The sequence below is a fragment of the Miniopterus schreibersii genome (genome assembly GCF_964146895.1).
Source record: "Miniopterus schreibersii genome assembly, chromosome: 1".
Lineage (NCBI taxonomy): Eukaryota > Metazoa > Chordata > Mammalia > Chiroptera > Miniopteridae > Miniopterus > Miniopterus schreibersii.
The window spans coordinates 171,599,208-171,622,251 of NC_138101.1; the positions used below are offsets into that span (position 1 = coordinate 171,599,208).

Consider the following 23,044-nt stretch of genomic DNA (forward strand, 5'->3'; position numbering starts at 1 on the left):
AGACAGTGTGGTACCAGCATAAGGCTAGACATACAGATCAGTGGAATAGAACTGAAAGTCCAGAAATAAATTGTTGCATATATAGTCAGTTGATTATTGACAAGGATGGCAAGATCATCCAATGGGGAAAAAATAGTATTTTCAACAATGGTGCTGGCACAACAGAATATACAAAAGAACAAAGTTGGACCCTTACTTACACCATATACAAAAAATTAACTCAAAACAGATCAAAGGCTGCACTGGCCTATGTGGCTCAGTGGTTAGAGTGTTGGCCCATGCATGGAAGGGTTGAGGGTTTGATTCCCAGTCAAGGACACATACCTGGGTTGCAGGTTTGACCTCTGGCCCAGGGTCGGGGCATGTGGGGGAGGCAACCAATCGACGTGTCTCTCCCACATAGATGTTTCTCTCTCTCTTTCTTCTCTCTCTCTCTCTCCCTCTCCCCACCCTTCCTCTCTCTCTGAAAATCAATGGAAAAAATATCCTCAGGTGAGTAGTGGTAAAAAAAAGCCCAGATCAAAGACAAAATTTGAGAGAAAACATAAATCTTCATGTCCTTGTATTAGAAAGAGGTTTTTTAGATATGACACCAAAAACATAAGGAGCAAAAGAAATAGATAAATTAGACTTCATCAATTTTATCATTCAAAAAAAGCTTCCTGTATAAAAGGAAACTGTTAAGAAAGTAAAAGAACAACCCATAGAATGGGAGGGAACATTTATAAGTCATACATTTGACGAGGGACATGTATCCAGAATATATAAAGGACTCTTCAAATAAACTAAAAGACAACCAAATTTATAATGGGCGATGGATGTGAATAGGTATTTCCTAACGAAGGTATGCAAATAACCAATCATCAAAGGGAAAGATGCTAACCATGAGCATCATCAAATGCAAACCAAAGTACAATAAGATGCTACTTCACACCCACTACAACGTATATAATTAAAAAGATAGAAAATAACAAGTGTCGGTGAAGATGTGAGGAAACTCATACACTGCTGGTGGGAATGCAAAGCGGAGCAGCCACTTCGGAAAACATTTTGGTAGTTCCTCAAAAGTTAAACGCAGAGTCACAATATGACCCAACAATTCCTCTCCTAGGTATATACCAAGGGAACTGACAAGAAAGTGAAAGAAGGAGGGGAGGGAGGGAAGGGAAAAGAAAGGAAAGGAGGGGGGGGAGGGGAGGGGAGGGGAGGGGAGGGGAGGGGAGGGGAGGGGAGGGGAGGGGAGGGGAGGGGAGGGGAGGGGAGGGGAGGGGAGGGGAGGGGAGGGGAGGGGAGGGGAGGGGAGGGGAGGAAGGAGGAGTTTCTTCTGAAGGTAATAAAAATATCTTGAAATTAGTGGTGACAGTTGTACAACTTAAGTGAATAAGCTAAGAACTACTGAATTGTACACTTTAAAAGGGTGTGGTATGTGAATTATATATATATATATTTTTAAAAGAATATGGAAGAAAACATTAGAATAAGATTCCTCCTCCAGATGGCTGCAATGCTGCATCTCGGTGTGAGGCCTGGGGAGCAGTGTGAGCTGGCAGCAGCCTCACAGGCGATCTTGGCAGGCACTCCTGCAAAGGGCACACCCTGGCAGCACTACAGGGCAGTCTGGGTTCCTCTCAGCCCCCTCCAGGCAGCGCTGTGCTCCGTGTCAGCCCTCCCGACGGCACAGCTCCCTGGCCCAGGCCGGCACTGCACTCGAGCCCTCGGCAACCTGAGTTCACGGCCGGCCCTTCCCCTGGTCCTTCCTGCCCACCGCCTCTCAGGGTTTCCCTTGCGGGTTTCCCAAGCACGTAGCTTGGACGGGTTTCTGCAGTCTGCACATTTCCCCCAAGCGCGGGCATGACTGTACTTGTGGTTTTTTCTTACTAGAGATCTGGTTCTTCAGACCTGCTTTTCACACCTCCCTGCCCTCTGACCATGGGTGGTTCTCATTTTATGTTTCTTACTTGCTACCCGTCAGTCAGTGGCTGACTCACAAGAATTAGCATGATCACCACTTGTATTTTTCTCGAGCATATATAAAATAGTTCATGCTTATAGCAAAAAAAGCATGGAATTGGAAAGAGCTGATTTATCAGAAATTAATACAGCCACTCCTGTTTCTTTCATTAATGTTTATATGGTATCTTTTTTGCTTTAAACCTGTCGTTGAAATTGAAGTGAGTTTCTTGTAAGCAGCGCAGTGTGTAGGTGAGTCATGTTTTATGTACTCTGCTAATCTCTGTCTTTTGCTGGGTGTGCTTTGACCATCAGTATTTAAGGTAATTATTGACACATTAGCACTTAAATCTTCATATTGTTCGTCTCCCATTTGTTTCTCATCACTGGTTCTCATTATTTGTTTCTTTCTTTTGGCTTTCCTGTAGGCTATTTACTTGATATTTTTAGGATTCCATTTTGCTTTATTTATAGTGTTTTTTTAGTTTATCTCTTTCTATAATTTTCTTAGTGGCTGCTCTGGATATTACAATACATACAGTGACTTATAACAATCTACCGGGACCAACATTTTACCACTTTGAAGTGAAGTGTGGAAACCTTACCTCCGTTTACCTTCCCACCTTTAAATATCATCCTGTCGTCAGCATTTGTGTTTTAGTGTTTGTTACAGTGGCCAAATATGATTTATAAAAGTCACAAGTAGTCTATTTTGTACCCATATTTCTGCTCCTCCTGTTGTTCTTTCTTCCTTCCTAATGCTCCGAGTTTCTTTCTTTTTTCATTTCCTTTTTGCTTGAAGAACTTGCTCCAGCCAGCGTTTAAGGGCAGGTCTGCTAGTGACACGTTCTTTTAGTTTTTCTTCATCTGAGAATGTCTTTGTTTCCCCCTTATTCCTGAAGCATAGTGTCACTGGATGCAGAATTCACAATTAGCAGTTCTTTCCTTTTAGCACTTTAAAATATTGTTCCACTTCCTTGTGGCTTCCCCGGATGTACATGGGAAATTTGCAGTCACCTGAATTCCTGTTATTTTTCTCTGGTTGCTTTCACGATGTCATCTTTCTCTTGAGCTTTCAGAAGTTTAATTATGATGTGTCTTGGCATAGATTTGGGGCAGGGGGTTGTCCTGCTTGGGTCTTGCTCAGCTTCTTGAATCTTTAGGCTTATCTTTTGTCAAGTATGGTTAGTTTTCAGCCATTATATCCCCAAGTATTCTTTCAACCCCACTCCCTCTCCTCTTCCCTAGGGCTCTGTTGATACAAATCATGGATCTTTTGTTCTTTTCTCAAAATGTCCCCAGGCTCTGTTCTTTTTTTCTTTTCAGCCTATTTCCTTTCTTTTGTTCTGTCCCTAAGTTCACGGATTCTATCCTCTGTTGTTTCCACTCTAGTACTGAGCTATCTACCAAGTTTAAAATTTCTGTTATTGAAATTTTAGTTCTACTTCCATTTGGTATTTTTATAATTTGTATTTCTTTGCTAAGATTTTCTATTTTTTTTATTTGTTTCAAGAGAATTTGCAATTGATTGTTGGAGCATTTTTTTTTTTTAAATATATCTTTATTGATTTCAGAGAGAGGAAAGGAGAGGGGGAGAGAGAGACAGAAACATCAATGATGAGTCACTGATCGAGCCTGCAACCCGGGCATGTGCCCCGACCGGGAATCAAACCCCGATCGCCTGGATCCTAGGTCAACGCTCAACCGCTGAGCCACGCCTGGCCGGGCTGTTGGAGCATTTTTATGATGACAACTCTAAAATGCTTTTCACTTCATTCCAACATCTGATGCACTGTGGTGTTGGCAACAGCTGCTTGTCTTTTCTCCTTCAGATTGTGATTTTCTTAGTTCCTGGTATGATGGGTGATATTCTATTGCATCCCAGATGTTTGGTCTATTTTGTCAGGAGATTTTGTTTCCTAGTTAAATCATTTCTTTTAATAGGCAGGCACTTTGTTTAGGTTTAGCATGTGGGTCTTGGTCAAACTTTGTTCACTGTAGTTCGAAAGGCAATTTGATTTTCAGAACCTTTGCAGGGTATTTTGGTCTGCTTTGTTTATTTGGCACCACTGGGGCTGCCCCTTGTCCCTGCTGGTGCTGCCTAAGGGGGCAGAGGAGGTCTCACCACACAGGGCTGCTGAGTGTCAGTAGGGGCGCAGTACAGTGGGATCGCCTCCTGGTGCTTCCCAGCTGCCCTGGTGTGTCCTGGAAAGGAGGAAAGTCTCAAGCTACAGGGACATTGAGGCTTCCAGACCTGGGCCATTAGCTGTAGCTGAGTCCAAGGCTTCCCGATTCTGCCTGCCCGCCTCAGTATCTCTTAGCAGAAAAGGGAAATGTCAGGCCTGGCAGGGAAGGAGGGCATTTCCCCTGGATGCTCATTATTGGCAGGGTTCCTGATTGACTCTATGTTGCCAGTTCCGCCAGGCTGGCCTGGTGTTATCAGAGAGACTCCCATTGATCTGGGGAGAACGGACCTGCCTGGGCTCCCTACCGCAGTGAGGTGAGGGTCAAAAAACACCAGGTCTGAGCAACGTTCTGTAGAGGGGGATTTAAGACGTCCTGCCTCTGTATTGTTCCTCCAATCTGGGGTCTCAAACTGGTTCACATTCTAACCACCTTACAGAATTTTCCTTTGCTTGTCTCTTGGAGTATTTCCAGACTTCATGGTTGAGCTTGGTGGGAGTGAATGGGGAGAAACAGGCCTGCGCCATCCTGTCCGAACCAGAAGTCCCATTAATTGCTTTTTAAATAAAACTGCTAATCACTGACATCAGAGTCTTCCACAACCCCCTTCTGTCCACTATCATCATCAGCAGCAATGTTCCAATTTATTCTCTTTGTTCCTGTTGATTAACTCAATCTGGCTGGTGTTGGGGTTTAGCTCGGTCATGCGAGTCTGACCTGGTGCTGGGACACCGAGTGGCAGTCTTACGTAGAGGGGGAGACAGAGGGCTGGAAGAGCGAACAATGTAACAGCAACATTTTGTTTTGTTTTGTTTTTGTAAGGGGATGTTCTGACATTTCCAGGAAAATAAATGATGGCCAAATTTTCTCTAAGGAGACTGGGAAGGCCTGAAAGGGAAATGGGGAGCAAGCTAGAGGCCGAGGCGGGAGCAGAGGTCTGTATGGAAGGAATGCCTTAAAATGTGGCGGGCCCACTGTGGTAGATGCCACAGTCATTTCAAAACCTCTTCTCCCATGTCTTCCTCCTACTCTGGAGCCTATAAAAATGTAGAGTGACCTAAAGCTATGTGACATTTATATCTATCTATCATCTATCTACCTATCATCATCTATCTAATCTCATAGATAAACATACAGCTTTTCCAGAGTGCCTTGCACACAGGAGTGGCACTGGACCAGGTTTAAGCCAAAGAGATATAAAAGGAAGTCTGCTGGAAGATTTCTGGGTAAGAAATTTTTCCCTGATGAAAAACAAAAACTCTTTTGTCCCCTTGAGTGTCCTCAGGTTTCTAGGAGGACATGATGCTTGGCACTCTTGCAGCCACCTTGTGATCATGAGGAGATGCCACGAGAACTGTAACGAGTCTAGTGCCCTAACACTAGGATCTGCAGGGCACCTATGTCTCTGGTATTACTACCTCTAAACTTCATTCCGTGAACAGTCAATGTCCTCATGGTTCACATTGATGGTAGTTAGATTTTCTATAACTTGCAGCCAAAAGTCACTGATGAATCACTGACTGAGGTCCGGTAGCAGAGTTAGCCCTGCCTCACCTGGTCTCTTCCCCATTATACAGACTCCTTGTTCCAGGGCAGAGCAGCAACACCTTCTGTCTCCACCTTCTGCCCATTCCTCCAACCATGAATAAGTTAGACATTTTCAACCATTTTCTTTGAAGGTCATGCTTGACCATTCTGACAGAACACTACAGTAAATAGAATAACTACACGAATGGGTTGCTATTGCAAAACTATGCCTTATCCATCAATTTAAAAGAACATTCTCAATAAATCATCACAGAAGGGAGAGACTGATGATTTTACAATAGTGCCTCATTAGTATAAAGTCACCAAAAAAAAAAAAAAGTTCCCTCTGCTGAACGTGCATTAACAAACAAGGACCACAAACTGGATTAAAAATAATGATCTCATTAAACACTTACAGCCCAGCAGTACATTTCTGCAAACAGTTGCAACTTTACAAACCACTCCTAACATATCTAGGAGGATATTTTAAAAAACACTAATCTGAAAGCCCAGGAAGCTGCTGAATAAGCACTGAATTCTTTTCTCAGCAGGAGGCAGCCAGAATCTACAAAACCAGAGTCCCACTATTTAAGGTTTGGAATTTCAGAGGGGAGCTTTTGTGTTAGGGAAAACGTAAGCAGACAAAGGACAAGAACAGTCCATTATTGTGGGGAGTATGTACAAGAACAAACACACTGCAAAGCTCTACGGCACCCAACCACAGGGGCCCAAAGGGATAAAAACACTAAGATTGAATAGCGTGCTTCCTAGAACACGAACATTTCTCCACCCTTAGCCAACCTAACAATCATTAACCTCTCTCTCTCGTTTTTGATGTGTAGGATAGTATCTGTGTTACAGTGCGTCTAGAAGCTTCAGGGACCAGAAAGACATTCTTTCTTTTAAAACAATTATTTATTTATTTATTTTTAGAGAGAGAAAGGAGGGGAGAGAGAGGGAGATTTGTTGTTCCACTTATTCATGTATTCATGGTCAATTCTTGTATGTGCCCTGACCGGGGGTAGAACCCACGACCCTGGAGTACTGGACGATAGTCCAGCCGACTGCGCTGCCAGGCCGGCGCAGTGTTCTTTCTTTTGTAACAATGGGTATAGCGAGTGCTACGCTAAAAACGCATGTGAGGTGAGTTTTAAAGATGCTTATAGACTCTGTTGTCCAGTGGCCCTGTAGAAATGCTTTAGAAGCTCCTAACGGGAGGCCCGGACAGGTGCGTCTTCTCATGGGGCTGCTGACCTCAGCAATACAGCGAAGGCCACCTCCTGAGTCAGCTTCAGTGTCAGCGCGGACTCACTCGTGTGCTAGGAAATAAAGACAGAGCTGTGGTCTCATCCCTCTGATTTAACCTAATCTTCTAAATCATGATGGTTTCTAAAAGTCTTAAAGGTCAGAGGCACTGACTTAAAGGTAATTCAGTGAAACTGACATCTGATGTTAAACGTGACGTGAAGTGCCCTGGCATGTGATGTAAGCTTTTAAAGAGAGGTTCGTCTTGCAGAGACAAGTCAGAGAGTCAAACTTGTGAAAAGAAAAAGAAGAAAGGGCAGGTGTCGAAGTCTTCCCTCTTTGAACACCCTTCTTCGTGCGGTTTCACCAGGTTTGTGGAGGAAGATCCTTACTTCCCATTTTGACCTCCATTAGCTAAGACAAACCATCAGGAGTTTGCTCTCCTTACTCCTTTGCGACTAACAAGGACTGTGACTCACAGGTAAGTCGGAGCAGAGGAAAGCGTCCCGCACTGGAAAGAAGAGCAGCGCCAGTGAGCTGCACGCGTTCATTAACATAACCAAGTGTCAGGCCCTGGGGCTGTGCTCCCCCGGGAAGCTCTTTTAATCCTCCCCACGAAGCTGTAAGGGAGGGCTGCTAAGGCTCCCTCCTTACAGGGGGTAAGGGGTAGATCTGGGGCTCAGATTGGGCAACTTGACTCCACCCCTAAAGCCCTTAATGGCAGAGTCAAGTTCAGACCCGGGTTAGCCTGGCTTCAGCGCTCCAGCTGTGATCCAGGGTAAGCTACTGTCCACTGACATGTCCTAACCGCCACCCGCAGTCTGCGCCAGAGAAGCCAGGGGCTGGGCAAACTAAGCGTCTAAAGCTTCTGAACCTTAAAAGGCCAATTCCAAGGTCGGGGACGGCTCCAAGCCTCCCCAGTATGTCCGCCCTATGGAGCTGGACTTGGGCTCCGAATTCAGTGAAAGAAGGGGATAGTGTGTGTTTCATGTTTTGTTTAGCCCACAAAAAGAAAAGAAGAAAGCTCAGATATTACATTTCTGACATCTGGTTTCTTGAGAGGGACACCATGCAACCTGATGCTGCAGTGATTAGGAAGTGACTGGCTGGAAGCACAAATACTGGGAGTCTCTAAAGTGGGCCTCACTTTCTCTCTGGGCTTTGAGGCGTACATCCAGGCTGGTTAAGATACAAAGGCAGGGGGAAAAGTTTACTTACTAGCCTCACTGCTTCAGACACTGTCTGACTTCCCCAGCTCAGGTCCATAAGCAGAAAAAAGATAATTCTCAGCACACATATGTAAATAGGCCAGCAAGCCGTTCAGTAACAAGCAGCCGGGGTCAATTCAGAAGCGGGTGAAATTAGACCGTCCGTCTCAGCACAGAGAGCCATTCCACAGCGGCAGGTAAAGCGCTATTTGGTGGCCTCCGTTTGAACAAAGTCACTGCAGGACCTTAAAGGATGTTACTTTAAAATGCCGTCTGAGTCCAAGGAGAATCATTGTATCTTTATTTTAGTATTTTGAGTTTCATATAACCCACATAAAGGTCACACCATGTGGTAAATTATTTTCCAAATTAGTATCAAGGAAGGTATAACTTTTCTCAAATAAATTATATTTTATTAGATAATGATAGTTATTTAACAGATGGGTGGTTATTTGTTGAACAGATGAATAAAAGAAGTTTTTTGCCGTGACTTTTTTGCTCAGTCAGGAAGCTTGAAGCCAAATTTAATACAAAATCATGCCCTCATTTAAGAGAAAGTGGGAAAGTAACCACCCCACTCATGTAAGGCCGTCACATGGATTTTACCTCGGGAAGGAAATTTCCTACCAAACCATATGGCCCATTTCGGTCTTTTAATGTTAGAACAATCCCCTAAAATAGTATTTCTGACAAAAATAAAATCCTTTTCCCACCCAAGTATTTGGCATCTAAGTGCTATTCTAAGCATTTTAGGAAGATAAATTAGTCAAAGCTATTTACAACAACGACTTCCAGTGCTGTGGCCAGAGACAGAGGACTTCACTTGAACTGCCAAGAAGGAAGCGGGCATCATATAAGCCCTGGGAAACCTGCCACGGGGACAAGTCCCACTCCGGGCTCCAAGAGGACTTGGAAGGCTGCCTGAGCTTAGGCAGCCTTGGTGAGGGTGCATGGGGAATGAGAAAGGGGTCTTTTCTCCAGAGTTTTAGGTAAGGACTGCACAGTAATGTGAACGTGGCCCAGCTCAATTACTGTAGCTACTCTAGCCAGGCTTCCTACCAGCAGAAAGAAGCCACCCAGGAGTTACAAAACGTTTCATTTCTGTCCAAGGCTGGGCCTGGCCTTTGTTTAATGTACGCTCTGGTTTCCACTGCCTGGGAGAAGAAGGTGGATTTAAACAGGAACGAGAGACGGCTCTCACCGGCGCAGGAGCAGTTACTCAGGCTGCACATTGCCACACCCCAGATTTCCACCTCGTGCCTCTTCCGTGAACACTAAAGGCCTGCTGCCTTTTCGCACATAGACAGAGAGATCCAGCCTGGGACACGACATGTGGTAGGGCCTCAAGGGCAGAAGGCTCCTCGCTGGATCCTCAGGCCCGGGCCATCCTTCTCACCAGTGCCAGTGCCCTAACCTCCTCCCCCTCGTCACCATCAAGCTTAGGATCACGGGTATGGGTGAGGCTCCAACAGATTGACAGACTGCTTCTCTGGTGTCAAGGTGCAACCCACAGACCACCTGCTTCCGAGGCACCAGAAAAGCTGGTTAAAATGCAGCCTCCCGGGCCTCCCCCTAGCCCTGCATCAGAATGTGGGGCTGGGAATCTGCATTTTCACATGCTCCACAGGTAAATCTTATGCACATAGAAGGTTAGGGACCACAACCCTAGGTGCAAAGTCTTAGTATCTAAAAGTATTTAGTTCTTGAGTTTAACAGTGAATTCAAAAAGCAAGGAACATCTAGACCTTGTTGTTTTCTGGGATTTGGAAAGTGAGAGAACAAATTGTGAGGGATATTGACAGTTGGGAAGGTCTAGGAACAGGTAGGAACCAAGCAGAAAAAGGCCAATGTAACCCCTACCCCGAGCGTACTGAGCGAGCCTCATGCTAAGTTAGTCTCACCGTTAGGGTGGCTCGGGTCCGAATCGGGGAGTGCTCTGGATTTCCGACTTAAGCGTCAGGAGTTGTGTAGATGTTCCAACATTCAACAGCAGTACAGCGCTCTCTGCCCAACTGCATTATCTACTAAACAGAGCCACAATAATTACCCTACGCCTTTTGACTTAGGTTTCATCTTTGTCACTGGATCAATGTTTGTAAGATAAGGCGGGTGACTGGGACTCTAAATTTTATCAATGCAAATGCCAACCCTCTTAGCTGAGACTGTCCGGTTTTTATTTCTTCTCTATGCCTTAATTTCTCTCATTATGGAATGACATGCTTATAGTACTAGACATATGTACATTTTAGGGCTGTTAAAAGAGGGCTGAGCTCTGAAAAAAGCAGGGCACAAAATAGGTATTAATACTAGTAATCACTGCTAATAATTTCACATTATTTTTAAAATTAACACTAAACTGACCAATGAGCTGCCTGGCTAAAGTGTGGGATTAATTTTTGGATTTAAATAATTCAGACTCTGCCTATCACCCATAGCCACAGACATGTCAAAGTTCAAGTTCTTTGGAATATAGTGTAATTTTCTGGAGCTTCCTCACAGAGTTGCTTATTCTCTTAAGAAATGGCCATGAGCCTTGCCACCTGCTCTCTTTCCATTTTAGGTCTAATAGGATGGAGACTGTTTTTGTTATTTTTTTAAAATAGAACCTTTAAAAAAAACACCTAGGTCAGCCCTATCAACATACGCTAAATAAACCTTGGTATGTTGTAAACCTCTACAATGTAGCAACAATAAAATGTTCGCTGCAACGGCTGCCCTCATATCCCAAGGCATGTATAATACATCTGAGGAAGTGAGTCTATTTCCATAGTACCCGTCACCATGGTAGCTGAGCAGAACTCTTTCTGGAATAATCAGGTTAGCAATATAGCCCTTGGTTACTGCCTCCTGAAAGCTTTGCTTTTGAATAAATGGGAGACTTACTGTTCTTTTGTTTATTTTTAAGAAGCCATAAAACCCTCCAAAATAGACAATGATTGCTAAGCACTGCTTGATTTTACTAAAAAGAAAATAACAAGCCCTTTTCCCATTGATATCAGTTAAATAAACATTTTGTTTCTTTCTTTTAGAGAAACATTTCCGATCTTCATGACCATGCAAAACGTACAGAATGTATTGTGCTTTGAACTACATTTTAAGAGTCTCCTGCCTAAAGGTTAAATAAGAAAAAAGACAGTAGTGACCTTTCCGATAAGCCCACCTTTATGCTAATTGGAACTAATTGGTACAGGGGAATAGTGACAGTTCCCGGTTTCCCAATGATCCCACACAGGCTTTATAATACGCTTCACAGCACTGCCATATACGACTGATAGATGTGTCAATTTATGTCATCTTTCTGAAAAAGCATTGTGGCAATAGGAGTCTTAAAATATTTGTACCTTTTATCTTAGTCCATTCTGGCTGAGATAACAAAAGACCAGAGAGGGGGAGCTTATAAACAACAGCACTGCCTTACAGTTCTGGGGGCTGACCGTCCACGATCAAGGCGCCAGCATGGTCACATTCTGGTGAGAGCCATCCGCCCGGTTCACATGCATGGTGACGGGGAGGGAGCTCTGTGGGGTCCCTTTGACCATCACCGCCGCACCTCCAGCCTGGGCCTTGCTGAGCTCCAGGCCCAGGTCGCTACTGCTTACCGTGCACGTCTTCCTGAACGTCCCGCAGGCACCTACGAACTCCCCCTCCTGCACCACGGTCCCCTCGCACTGTGTTCTCAGTCAGTCAAATCAGGGCACGGGGGCACATCAGTCCCTTCGTTCCCTCCACTGCCCCCTTCGTTCCCACACTCACACCTTGACTTCTACTCCCCAAATCTCTCTCAAGTTCTGCTTGTTTTCACTTAGAGTTTAGACCCTCACCACCACTCACTGGGTTTTTGTTATGACCTTCTAAACATTCTCTGGGTGGCCGATCTATCCTTGGCATAGCGAACTCTTCCTAGAATGTAACTCTGATCATGGCAGTCCCCTTTAAGGAGCTAATGTCTCCTTGGCCTGCCCTACCTGATCTGGCTCCTTCCCACCTGCCCCACTTCATCTCTCCTGGCTTCACCACTGACTTCCTACCTTCCAAGAAAACAGAACTATCCTGGTTCCCTGAGCCCACATGCTGTGCCCCCCTTGGGGACTTTGCAGGTACTCTGCTCTTCAACTGGAACCTCGCACGTACACCCCCTCTCCGCAAGCTATGCATCTTCCTTGACTTAGCTCAGGGTTCCTCTTGTCTCCCTTCCTCTGTGGCATCACTATTTCCTGCACATATTCTCATAATATTTTAGTTACTCAGTCACCATTTATTAAGAATCCAATATCATGCATGCACTGTGCTGGCTGTTGGTAGATGGACTATCTCTGCCCCACAGAGGGACTCCGTCATCTTGACTGACCTTGCTTTACTTACTCCCTGAACTGCTAGAGGGAAAGCCCTGGGTCATAATCACCTTCTGTATCCCCAGAACACGGCAGAAGTAGGTACTTAATAAATGTGTGTTGAACCAACTGAAGCTGTAGTGTTTAATCACATCACAGTGATTAAACTTTACAACTGCAACAGTAACTCATATTTTCCAACGGGTAGCAACTGATACTTCATAAGAGTGAACCACTGTTTCCATGGAGCAAGATCAGCTGTGTTCAGAGAGCACATGGTTCAGCAGTTCTTAAAGATGCACTGGGGATGTAAGTGGATAATTTCTAAGTTCCCTTATAATTCTACAATAAAGTGACTGATAGTAGGGAATATATTTAGTCCCACTGTAGTCCCCTTCCAAAAACTGTGATCTCTAATCCATGCTGCATTGATTTGCTTGATAGGAATCTCGCTTGTAGGGGCATTTAGCATTTAAGGATACAGGCAAGAGAAAGGAGTAGAGATTTGATTTATAGCTAAGGGAACGACATTTGGGTTCTTGGTTAATATTTAAAAAGTCAAATGACATAAAATATTGATGATACGCACTCTGGTTGATATGTGAATCTGTAAACCCCATTTTTTCTTACTAAGGCATTCTTTTGGTTTTATACTGAGGCTTATTCCAAATTCAATCTCATGTTCTGTTTCTATTGGAAATCGCTAATTGGCATCCATCTTTTGCTTTTTTCACTGAATAAATACATTAATAACCAGTTTTTAAATGTACGAAGGTGGTATGAATTTTTATGAACTAACACCGTGACTTATTTTTAAAATCTAAATATTTCCAAACCATCCAAGAATAGGGAAAGTAAAAATAATTGCACATTTGCAATATGAAATGGAAAACATAGCTGTAGGTTTGAAATGATACGGATTCAATATAAACCTTTTTACCTGTCAATTTACTAAGCATTTAAGACTCGGATTTCTTTCTTTTTAAAACTTTCTTTTACAAAATTGAAAGATGCTTGTTTGGATTGTGTCTGGCTAGTCCCAAAACACTTTCCAATCAGCTCTCCTCAGATCCATTCACTGTATGATTGAATGTCACAAACGATGGGTTTTTACCACAACTTCTGAAAACTTTCTTTGTTCCTCAAACCAGGTGAGCCAAGTTACAAATCTGTTCATTCATTTCTATTTCCTGAAAGATTAGATACTCTAGCTCAGTAGCCGGTCCCGTGAAGGGCTCCTTTCTCTTGCTTTAGAATTACGCTCCTATTTCTTTAATCTCTTTGGTTTCATGTAGTTGACCTTATTAGTCAGAGAAGTGTTTTTGGCCTTTGTCTGCCACGAAAGAAAAGTGGTGACCCATCTAATTTGGTCTTCTTGGTTTTCTATTCTTGTCAAAGCCAACTCCCTTCACTATGAAGACTACCCTGTTTCATTATCAAGCACTGTGCTTTGAGTAGCTTATAAAAGTAATAATTTTAGGGAGTGACTTTCATGGACTAAGAAAGCTTCTGCATTAAAGGTTTATAATGAGTCAAGCAAAATATGAGCGTACATTTAGTCTGCAATGGCATAATCATCCAACTGAGACTCTGTGTTTTAGTTTCTGTTTTTTACTTAGGGTGGTTACTATGATTTACCTGAATTTCCTATTTTGCACCTGTTTGTTGATTTATTAATACACATCTGTTCCTGGATTTGCTATAAACCAGTTGTAATTATTGGGAAAGTCACTTAATATCTTGGTTTGGTTTTCTTCAGTTTTAAAGTGAAGGAGGTTAATAAGGATTCTCTAAATTTCTTCCCAGCATTACTATTTAAGGATTGTAAGTTTTTCTTTAGTACCCTAGGATTCTGCCACTATATGAAAACCAGGGGCCCTGCATAAAATTCCCAATACTTCTTCAACACGGGCGGCAGGGCCTTCGTGTATTATACAACTAGAGTCCTGCTGCCCCCCAGAGTTTACCTACTTTAGAGAGAGAGCCAGAACAGGGAAATGTACAAGCAACTAGCCTGGTAGCTACTTTAGATTCAGGGGTCACAAAAGGCCTCTCTAAGGAGATGTCATGTAGGCTAAGAAGAGAAGTACAAGATAGAAACAGCCATAGAAAAATCCAGAAAGGAGAGACTGCTGGACAAAGAGAACAGCTGGTGTAAAAAGCTAGGTGGGAACAAACCTGGCATCTAGAGAAACACGAAGCAAGTCATGTGGCTGGAAATGGTGTAGAAGAAGGAAGGTGGTAGGAAGTCAGGTCAGAAAATCAGGCAGAAGTTAGATCTTGCAGAGACTTTTAAGTCACAGTAAGGAGCCCGGATTGTATTCGGAGAGCTCTGGGACGATGCATGGCCCCGGCGCCGACATCCTCTGAATCTCGCTTCTGTAGCTGCCACGCAGACAGCAGCCTGCGGGGGCCAACAGGGGAAGCAGAGGTCCAGTGAGATGTACGGAGCGGCCTTGAAGAGCGGTTTTCACACAACTCAACTTCTGAACATTCACCAGAATACTAACGGACATTTCTGTGCTTGCTGAATTGAATGCGGCTCCTGGTCTTGGCTGCTCTGTACAAAGTAGGCTTTCACTCTATAGGGACGCTGCTGCCCCAGGTGGTTCCTCTCCCTGTGCCTTACTTTTGCCTAAAATGCGCTCAGGTGAGGCTGCTATAGAAAATGCACACGGTCAAAGAATCCCCGAGAACCCAAAGGTCAGTCTATACCACAACCAGTAAGTGAATTCTGCCAAAAAGGGAGTCCTGCTGAACTCCAAACACGCTCAGAACCAGGCCGACTTCTTCAGTTCCCTCCACCTTTGTCCACACCTGGATCTGCTTTAAGAAGATGCACCTCAGAGCGAGGGGCCCATTTCGTTCTGAAACCTTACTTTAATCCTAAGTGCCACCTCTCACCATAGGGTCTTCACTGCATCTGCCTTCTTCAGTCAGATGTTCTGTGAAAAGTCTCTTATTCTGCAGCTGGCCAGTTTTTTAAATCAGGATTTTTTTTTTTTTTAAATATATCCTTATTGATTTCAGAGAGAGGAAAGGAGAGGAACAGAGAGACAGAAACATCAATGATGAGAGAGTCATTGATCAGCTGCCAGCCCGCAACCCGGGCATGTGCCCCGACCGGGAATCGAACCCTGATTGCCTGGATCCTAAGTCGACGCTCAACCGCTGAGCCACGCCCAGTCAGGCAGGATTTTTTTTTTTACTAAACAAAATATTGATCCTAGTCAACTCTCAATAAAAGAGTGCTAGCGTGGTAATTAAATGCAACAGATTATCTATCTGGAGAGGAGGAGAGCCACAGTTCAGGACAGGTGAGGAAGGGGGGAGAAATCAATCCCAATGGGTGTAAATGATTGAGAAACGGTACAAGAACGAACGGAAACAATTACACGCGAGCGTGTGCGCCTATACACTTACATAACCCTCCTCTCCCACGTCGCAACATATTTCCTATGACAAAGGATAATTAAATGTCTCTTTTAAAAAATGTTAATTGCAAGCTTCCGAAAATAATTCTGAAAATTTGCATGGTGCAAAGACATTGAAGTACATTGATTACAAAACTGAGAAAATGCCAGATGGTGTCGGAGAACCTCAAAACTTGAGGTTGAAATTTCTGTTAGATTCTGATACCTTTCATAATATTCACAATTGATTGCCAAGCTCCCAACATCATGAACTAATTTGTAAACAGAATATGGAAATTACTCGTTATACAACACAAAGTAGCCTGATAAAATTGTGACCTTACACCAACTGCTTGTCCCCTCCCCCAAACCTAACCCTGGAGATGGCACAGAAAGGGAAAGGAGGCTGATGGATCTCAGAAACTCACATATAAATGGGGAAACCCCTCGTGGGAAGAGTGGCCGCATTCCAGGGTGGACAGCAGACCGCAGTCCAGAAAGGATGGGCACCCACAGGGGAGAGACTGGAACAGAGTTGCCTGGTTTTCTTTTCCTCTAATTACCCTGGGATAGAGCACTGGAGGCAGAAAAACAACAGTCCCAGGTCTCAGGGTGGCACCAGAACATGCGCTCCTCCTCCAGGGTAAAGAGACAGAGAGGTTCCCAGAAAGGCAAGGTCACCTGGTGGTGCTATGCTTGAGTGATGGGGTGGAGCGGCTGGTAGTGAGGTGGTGGGACAGGCGGGAAAGTCAAGCCCAGATCATAACAGCAGAGGCTTTCCTCTCTGAGGAACATTCTCTTTGCCACTCCCTAGGCTTACCGTGAGAGGCCCAAGCTAGAATCTCAAAATACATAAGACATAAGTGGTCAAACAATGGGTGAAATAGATTAATAAAAAATTGAAATTGGAAGGTTTAAAAACCCTGCACAGAAACTCATAGATCAAACACACAAAAATGAGCAAAAGTGTATATAAGATTTAAATATCATAATTAATAAGCTCAAACTAATAGAGAACTTTAGAGCCGAAAGAGAATATATATTTTGTTTTCTTTAAGCATGCATGAAACATTCATACAAAAATCAAGTACTTGCTAGAGCATGAACAAAACCTTAATAAATCCCAGTGAATCAACATTACAGGCACTCAAAACTAACCAAAATGTAACAAAATTAAAAAATCATAGGGGAAATTATAAAAACTTAGATCTGAATGACAGTGAAAACACATGTCAAAATTCGAGAGTTTTAAGTCTATTAGTCAGGAAATTAGAAAATAAACGCAAATGAGCTACATTTTCAACTCAGAAGAGCAACAGAGAAAATTCAAAGAAACAAGAAGGAAATAATATCAGTATGAAAATAAACTGATGGAATAGAGAAGAAAACAACGAAAATGAAGAAGCTAAAAACCAGAAGCTGCTTTTTTGTAAAGATTAGTAAGACGAATCGGACTGATGAAGAAAAGGAGGCAGCAAGGCGCGACACGGCAGGAACTGGGGACGACACGGCAGGAATTGGGGACGACACGGCAGGAACTGGGGACGACACGGCAGAGATTACAAAGTATTACGGAAATCAGTACAAATCAGTAACTATAAAGCTAGGATAAAACTGAAACATTTGGGGAAAATATAGTACAAATTAGTACAAAAAGAGAATCCAAATCTTAACCAGAAAATAACCTTTAAAGAACTGAAACGGTAATCAAAGACGCCCTCCACACAAAACCAAACCAGACCCCACGGGTCCAGGTGGCTCCACCACGCTTCCCAAGCCCAGGTGACGTCTGCTTTCTATAGGCTGCTCCAGAAACAGACAAAGAAGGAAAGCTACCTGCATTATTTCATGTCGCAAGTATAATCTTTATTTCAAAACAGGAGGAGGGCAGTACAAGAAAAAAGGTGATTATAGGCTCCGTTCAACTACGAGAGGCAGGAAGGCGCAGGGTGGAAGAACACAGACTCCAGAGCCAGGCCGTGCGCTCCAACGGCGGCCTCGCCACTCGCTAGCAGCGTGGCCTTGAAAACGTTACTTTACTTTCTCGTGCCTCAGTTTCCTCATCAGTAAAATGAAAATGACCAATATTAGCATATACGTCATAAGCTGCTGTGAGGATTAAGTGAGTTAATATATGTCAAGTCCTGGTCTGGTATGGAGTAAACGTTCTGTTAGTAATTATTAACGTTGACATGAACATCAAAGTTATAAATAAATATTAGCCAACCAGCAGAAATTAAAATGCTATATAAAACAGTAGTTAATCAAAAGGATGGCAGGTTAGTGGTGAAACAGGATCCGGAGGTGCTCTCGGTCGTCACCACGCATACCCTCTTCGAGCAGGCAAACCTTCCCAGGGTGATATCCACCGGTACGCTATTCCATCAGAAAGGGTTGGTATGTTACTCATATTTTTATTTACTCTTTATTTTCACGTGGTGCCTATATAGGGCTTGCAAGTAATAGGTATTTAATAACATTTATTGAATGAGGGAAAGAATAAAGGTAGGCAACATGGAATTCCATACTGATTGTTTAAATGACAGGCAAAGAACAGGCTGAGCATATACATGTGGATTCCGCCCACTATTTCTCATCCCAGACAGGCCTAGAAATGTTGCTTCTGCTTTTGCCTCTGAGTAGGAGTTGACCCGGAGGAAAGCGATTGCCCAAAGGAAAATTCTTCTCTGGCATTCACTCTGCCCTAAGGCCCTTCCCCAGTGGCCCTGCTCTCCAGGTACACTCAGCTCCAGGATCATATGTGCAAAACCAGCAAGGAAGCCAGGCTATGGGCTCAAGAGGCAGAGATAGAAGGAGCAACAAGTCATTATCACTTTTCTTCCACGGGACCCTGAGTTCTTGCAGGTCAAGTAAGATACCATGCTAGGTAGTGAGCATATAAACAATGACAACGAAACATGGCCCATGTCCTCCTAGAGCATACACGCTATTGGGGAACACAATCATTAAGAAATGAATACAGGTATAAATTTGTTATTTAAAACCACGATAAAAGCTGCAAAGAATAGCAGGCTACCAGAAATTTAATGTAGCTTTGAAAATTTTACTTTTTTAGGACCTTTATTATATTCTTGGTTTCCCTGGAAATTTAGACAGAAGTAGCAGGGAACTTTGTTGCAGTCAGAGCAACTATTCAGCTAAGTTTTAAACTTCTCCACTTCTCTACTGTCAACAGCTATTTAATACTTGCATTTACCTGCCTGGCCACAGAAAAGGACATGTGCCTTTATGCTGAGGCAGCAGATAGAATGACTTTGCTTTTAAACGCCGCAGGATCGTTGCTAAATGGCATGGTCACTTCCGACTAAATGAATGGCTTGGCCCACTGCACAATTACCCTGTTGTCTTCAGATGGCTTTGTGCCCAAGTCACTCATCATTCCAAGGGCCAAGACACCACTTAAAAAGTCAGTAGCATAACTTAATAAAAGGACAAGTACTTCTATATTCTCAGGTCTCGATGTGAAAGAAAGGTTATTTAATTTTGTTGCAGTTTTTAAAGGAGTAAATCTCTTGCTGAATTGATTGTCCCCATAGAGATAATAAATGTTAAATGCTATTCACTACAGCTGCCTGAGCTGATTCTACAGCCAAGGCTGGCAGACTTGGTGACAAATCCATTTGTTGCCAGCAACAAATTTGTAAATTTCTACGAAGGTGTGGAGTCCACTGTGAGTCTCAGGGGTCTCGTATACTGAAGAAGCTGGGAGCTACTATACCACAGCTGTTGGGAATCTACTCGGCACAAGAGTTCTTCCTCCAAGACGGACGAGTCTGTCACAAAGCAGAGATTCAGGCCAGTAAGGATAAGCGACCACGAAACAATTTTTCAGGATTTCCTATTCTTGGTCCTGAGGCCCTAAATCTAAGAAACATTAGTAAGAGCTTCCTAACCACCTGCACGGGGAAAACACAAGTTCTAGAGTATTTTTAAGCAGAGCTGCCCATCCTGAAAGAATGTGATAGTTGTAACGCTGTGAAGGAACCACGGGATCCTCTCAGTTTAGGGCTCAAGGGAAGGGCTCTCAGGAAAACAGCATTTTGTTTTCCTATGAAGAAATGCTTATTAATGAAAGGCAATCTCCTTTCTTCTCACAAACGCCTCCTCCTCTTTCAAGACTTGGCTCAACCATCCCCTCACCTCATCCTGGTACAGACCATTGACCTCCCCAGGTAACTGCTGGCCTCGCCTCTGTGTGCCCTGTTCACACCTTTGCTACTGCACTCGTTGCTGTATACTATGGCTATTTGTTTGGATGTCTTTCTATACAGAGTGATGATTTGCTTGAGACTACTGTCCTATCTTATTTATCACTGAAACTCCAACTCTGAATACAGGCTGTTACCAAGCACATGATGAATAAATGTTTCTGTAATTGAACTTAAATCTGGAAAGAATATCAAACTGATGGTTGCCAGAGGAGGGGGGGGGGGGAATGGGTAAAAAAGGGAAAGGGAATATAGTCAATAATACTGTGATGAGTTCACACAGTGACATATGATTACTAGACCTAGGGTGGTGTTCACATTGTAAGGTATATAAATGTCGAATCACTATATTGTACATCTGAAACTAATATAATATTGTATACCAACTATACTTATATTTTTAAAAAGGGAAAAAAGTCTGGAGAGAAGTTTCTAAAGCCCATCACAGGCTTTTTGAGCTCTCAAACCTTTAATCAGTGATATGTAGGAAGTGAGAGATCATACCTATGATAATGCGAAAGCTGGCAGGGACAGAAAATGCACTGAGTGATAGAATCCCTCCGAATCTTGACAGAGTAGAAAAATGGTGTAAACCTAATAAAATCAAGCTTAATGAAGATAAAATGCAAGCTCTAGTACTACTACCCAAGATGCCAACCAAAATAATGTGATATTAAGGAAATGTAGCTTATTACTAGCCTCTATAAATAAAGACTTATGGGTATTAGATGATGTCAGCTCAACACAAGTCAACAGTGTGACGAAAATGAGGAAGAGGTGATGTGTCCCAGGCTGAACTGATAGACACTGGGGGTCCACAGTGAGGGAGTCCACGGTCTCCCCATGGAATGCACTATCCAGCTCACATACTACTCAGAAAGATGTTACGCTTGGGCACACCACTCAGAAAAGGGGTTTGGAGGAACTAGAGGGCATACAAAAGGGGATAAATGGCACATGGACTTGAAACCAATCTGTGTTGACTGACAGCGATGGAAATTCAGGGTCTGAAAAAGTGGAGATTCAAGGTTAGCATGACGGTTATATTTTATTTTACGGCCCTACATGATACCATAGGATTGGTGGAGAAGTAGCATCGACATATGCGATAAATTTCAGAACTGACCAAGGGTGAAAAGTCAGCTTGAAGTCACTGAGAATATTCATAAGGTCTTTTGTACTGTACCTTCCAACCCAGAAATTCTCTGATTCTGAACTCTTCGACCAGTCAGGTTAAAAAACAACAACACAGAGGTTCCTTGATTTCCAGAAAAAGATAACGTCATTTCAACACTTGATGATTTCTAATATTATGTCCCACCTGAAAGAATGAGTAGTCGTAATAGCCTGCCACTTTATTAATACAATAGCCATTTTTTTGCAAAGCATTATGAATCAAGCTAAAAAAATAATGACTGAGAAAAGCCTCTCTCTTGCAGTAAGCACAAGATTTGAAGTTTATTTCTCAGATAATCTTTGTTTCCCAGATAACCACATGATTACTTTTGAACCAATCTGAAACTTTCCGTTGTGACTGGGAATCTGCACTTTACCTGTACAAGTGGAGCCGCTGAGTACTATTTTGATCTGTTTGGGTATAGACACATTCTTCCAGGCTGGATTCAAATATGGTCAGGAGGAAAGCCATTTGAATCTGTTCCAGCTGGAAGGCTGTTGTCATTTATACCAACAGAGCAGATACTGCAAATAGACACTGCAGAAGACGTGCTTTTGGTGGCTCAGACTGCAATGTTTCCTATCTAACGATGGCCAATAAAAATGAGTCCTACATGTTTATGAGCTGAACAGAACACCGCTACTAAGACATGGAGTGACATCTTTTTCTTAAGGGGAACACAAAACTTGTTGCAATCTTACCTAGCACTGAGTACCAAACACATTTTTCTGCACTTAGAAAAAGAAGCAAATGGGAGAAATAATAAAGGTGCATCTAGCAAGCTAGCATTAAGAATTTAGTGTGTGGAGCAGGGAAGGAGCAACTTTCAGAGATCTAACTCCCAAGCAGAGGAAATAAAAATGAACAAAAAGGTAAAAGTTCTGAGTTCTGGGCCCAGTTCCTGACATTGGCTCTTCCATATGACATTAGCAAATCATTTGCTTTCCTCGTAAGAAAAGGAAACTAGAATTTCAAGGAGGAGAAACAGAATTTCAGAGATATCAAACAGACAGAGAATGCTGGCCCAGGACTGGGACCTAGGGTCTTACTAACTCCAAAACTCATCCTATCCAATATTATTTTATTTCACAACATCACATAAAATGACTCTGATTTCTCTTCCATCTTACCACACAGCAGGGAGAAAAAGAGAATCAGAGATTTCTGAAAACAAATTATGTTCTAGAACACAGATTAGCAAACTTTTTCTGTAAAGGGCCAGATAGTATCTATTTTAGGCTTTGTGGGCTGTATAGTCCCAGTTGCAACTACTTAACTCTGCTATTGTAGCACAAAAGCCAAAGATAATATGTGAGCAAATGAGTGTGGCTGTATTCCAATAAAGTAGTATTTTAAAAAACAAGTGGTGGTATGATAGCATCAAAAAGCATAGAAAAATTAAGAATAAATTTAATAAAGAAGTGCAAGACTTGTACAGTGATATGTTTAAAATATTGCTGAAAGAAATTAAATAAGACCTGAATAACTGGAAAATATCCTACATCTGTGAATTAGAAGACAGCATATTGTTAAGATGGCAACACTCCCCAAACTACAGATTTAACACAATCCCTGTCAACGGGATCCTTGCAAGGTCCAAGCAATCCCTGTTAATTACTGTTTTTCAGAAATTGACAACTTTACTCTAAAATTCATATGGAAATGCAAGGGAGCCAGAACAGCCTAAACAGTATTGAAAAAGATGAATGAGTCTGGAGGACTCACACTTCCAGATTTCACTTACTACAGAGTTACATTTATCAAAAACAATGTGGTACCA

At 42.9% G+C, this 23,044-nt stretch overlaps 1 protein-coding gene across 6 annotated transcripts in view; it reads right to left on the bottom strand.

The window, feature by feature from the left end:
* RTN1 (reticulon 1) overlaps window positions 1-23,044 on the bottom strand; it is a 285,115-nt gene that overhangs the window by 27,825 nt on the left and 234,246 nt on the right. The gene's annotated exons all lie outside the window — the stretch shown is intronic.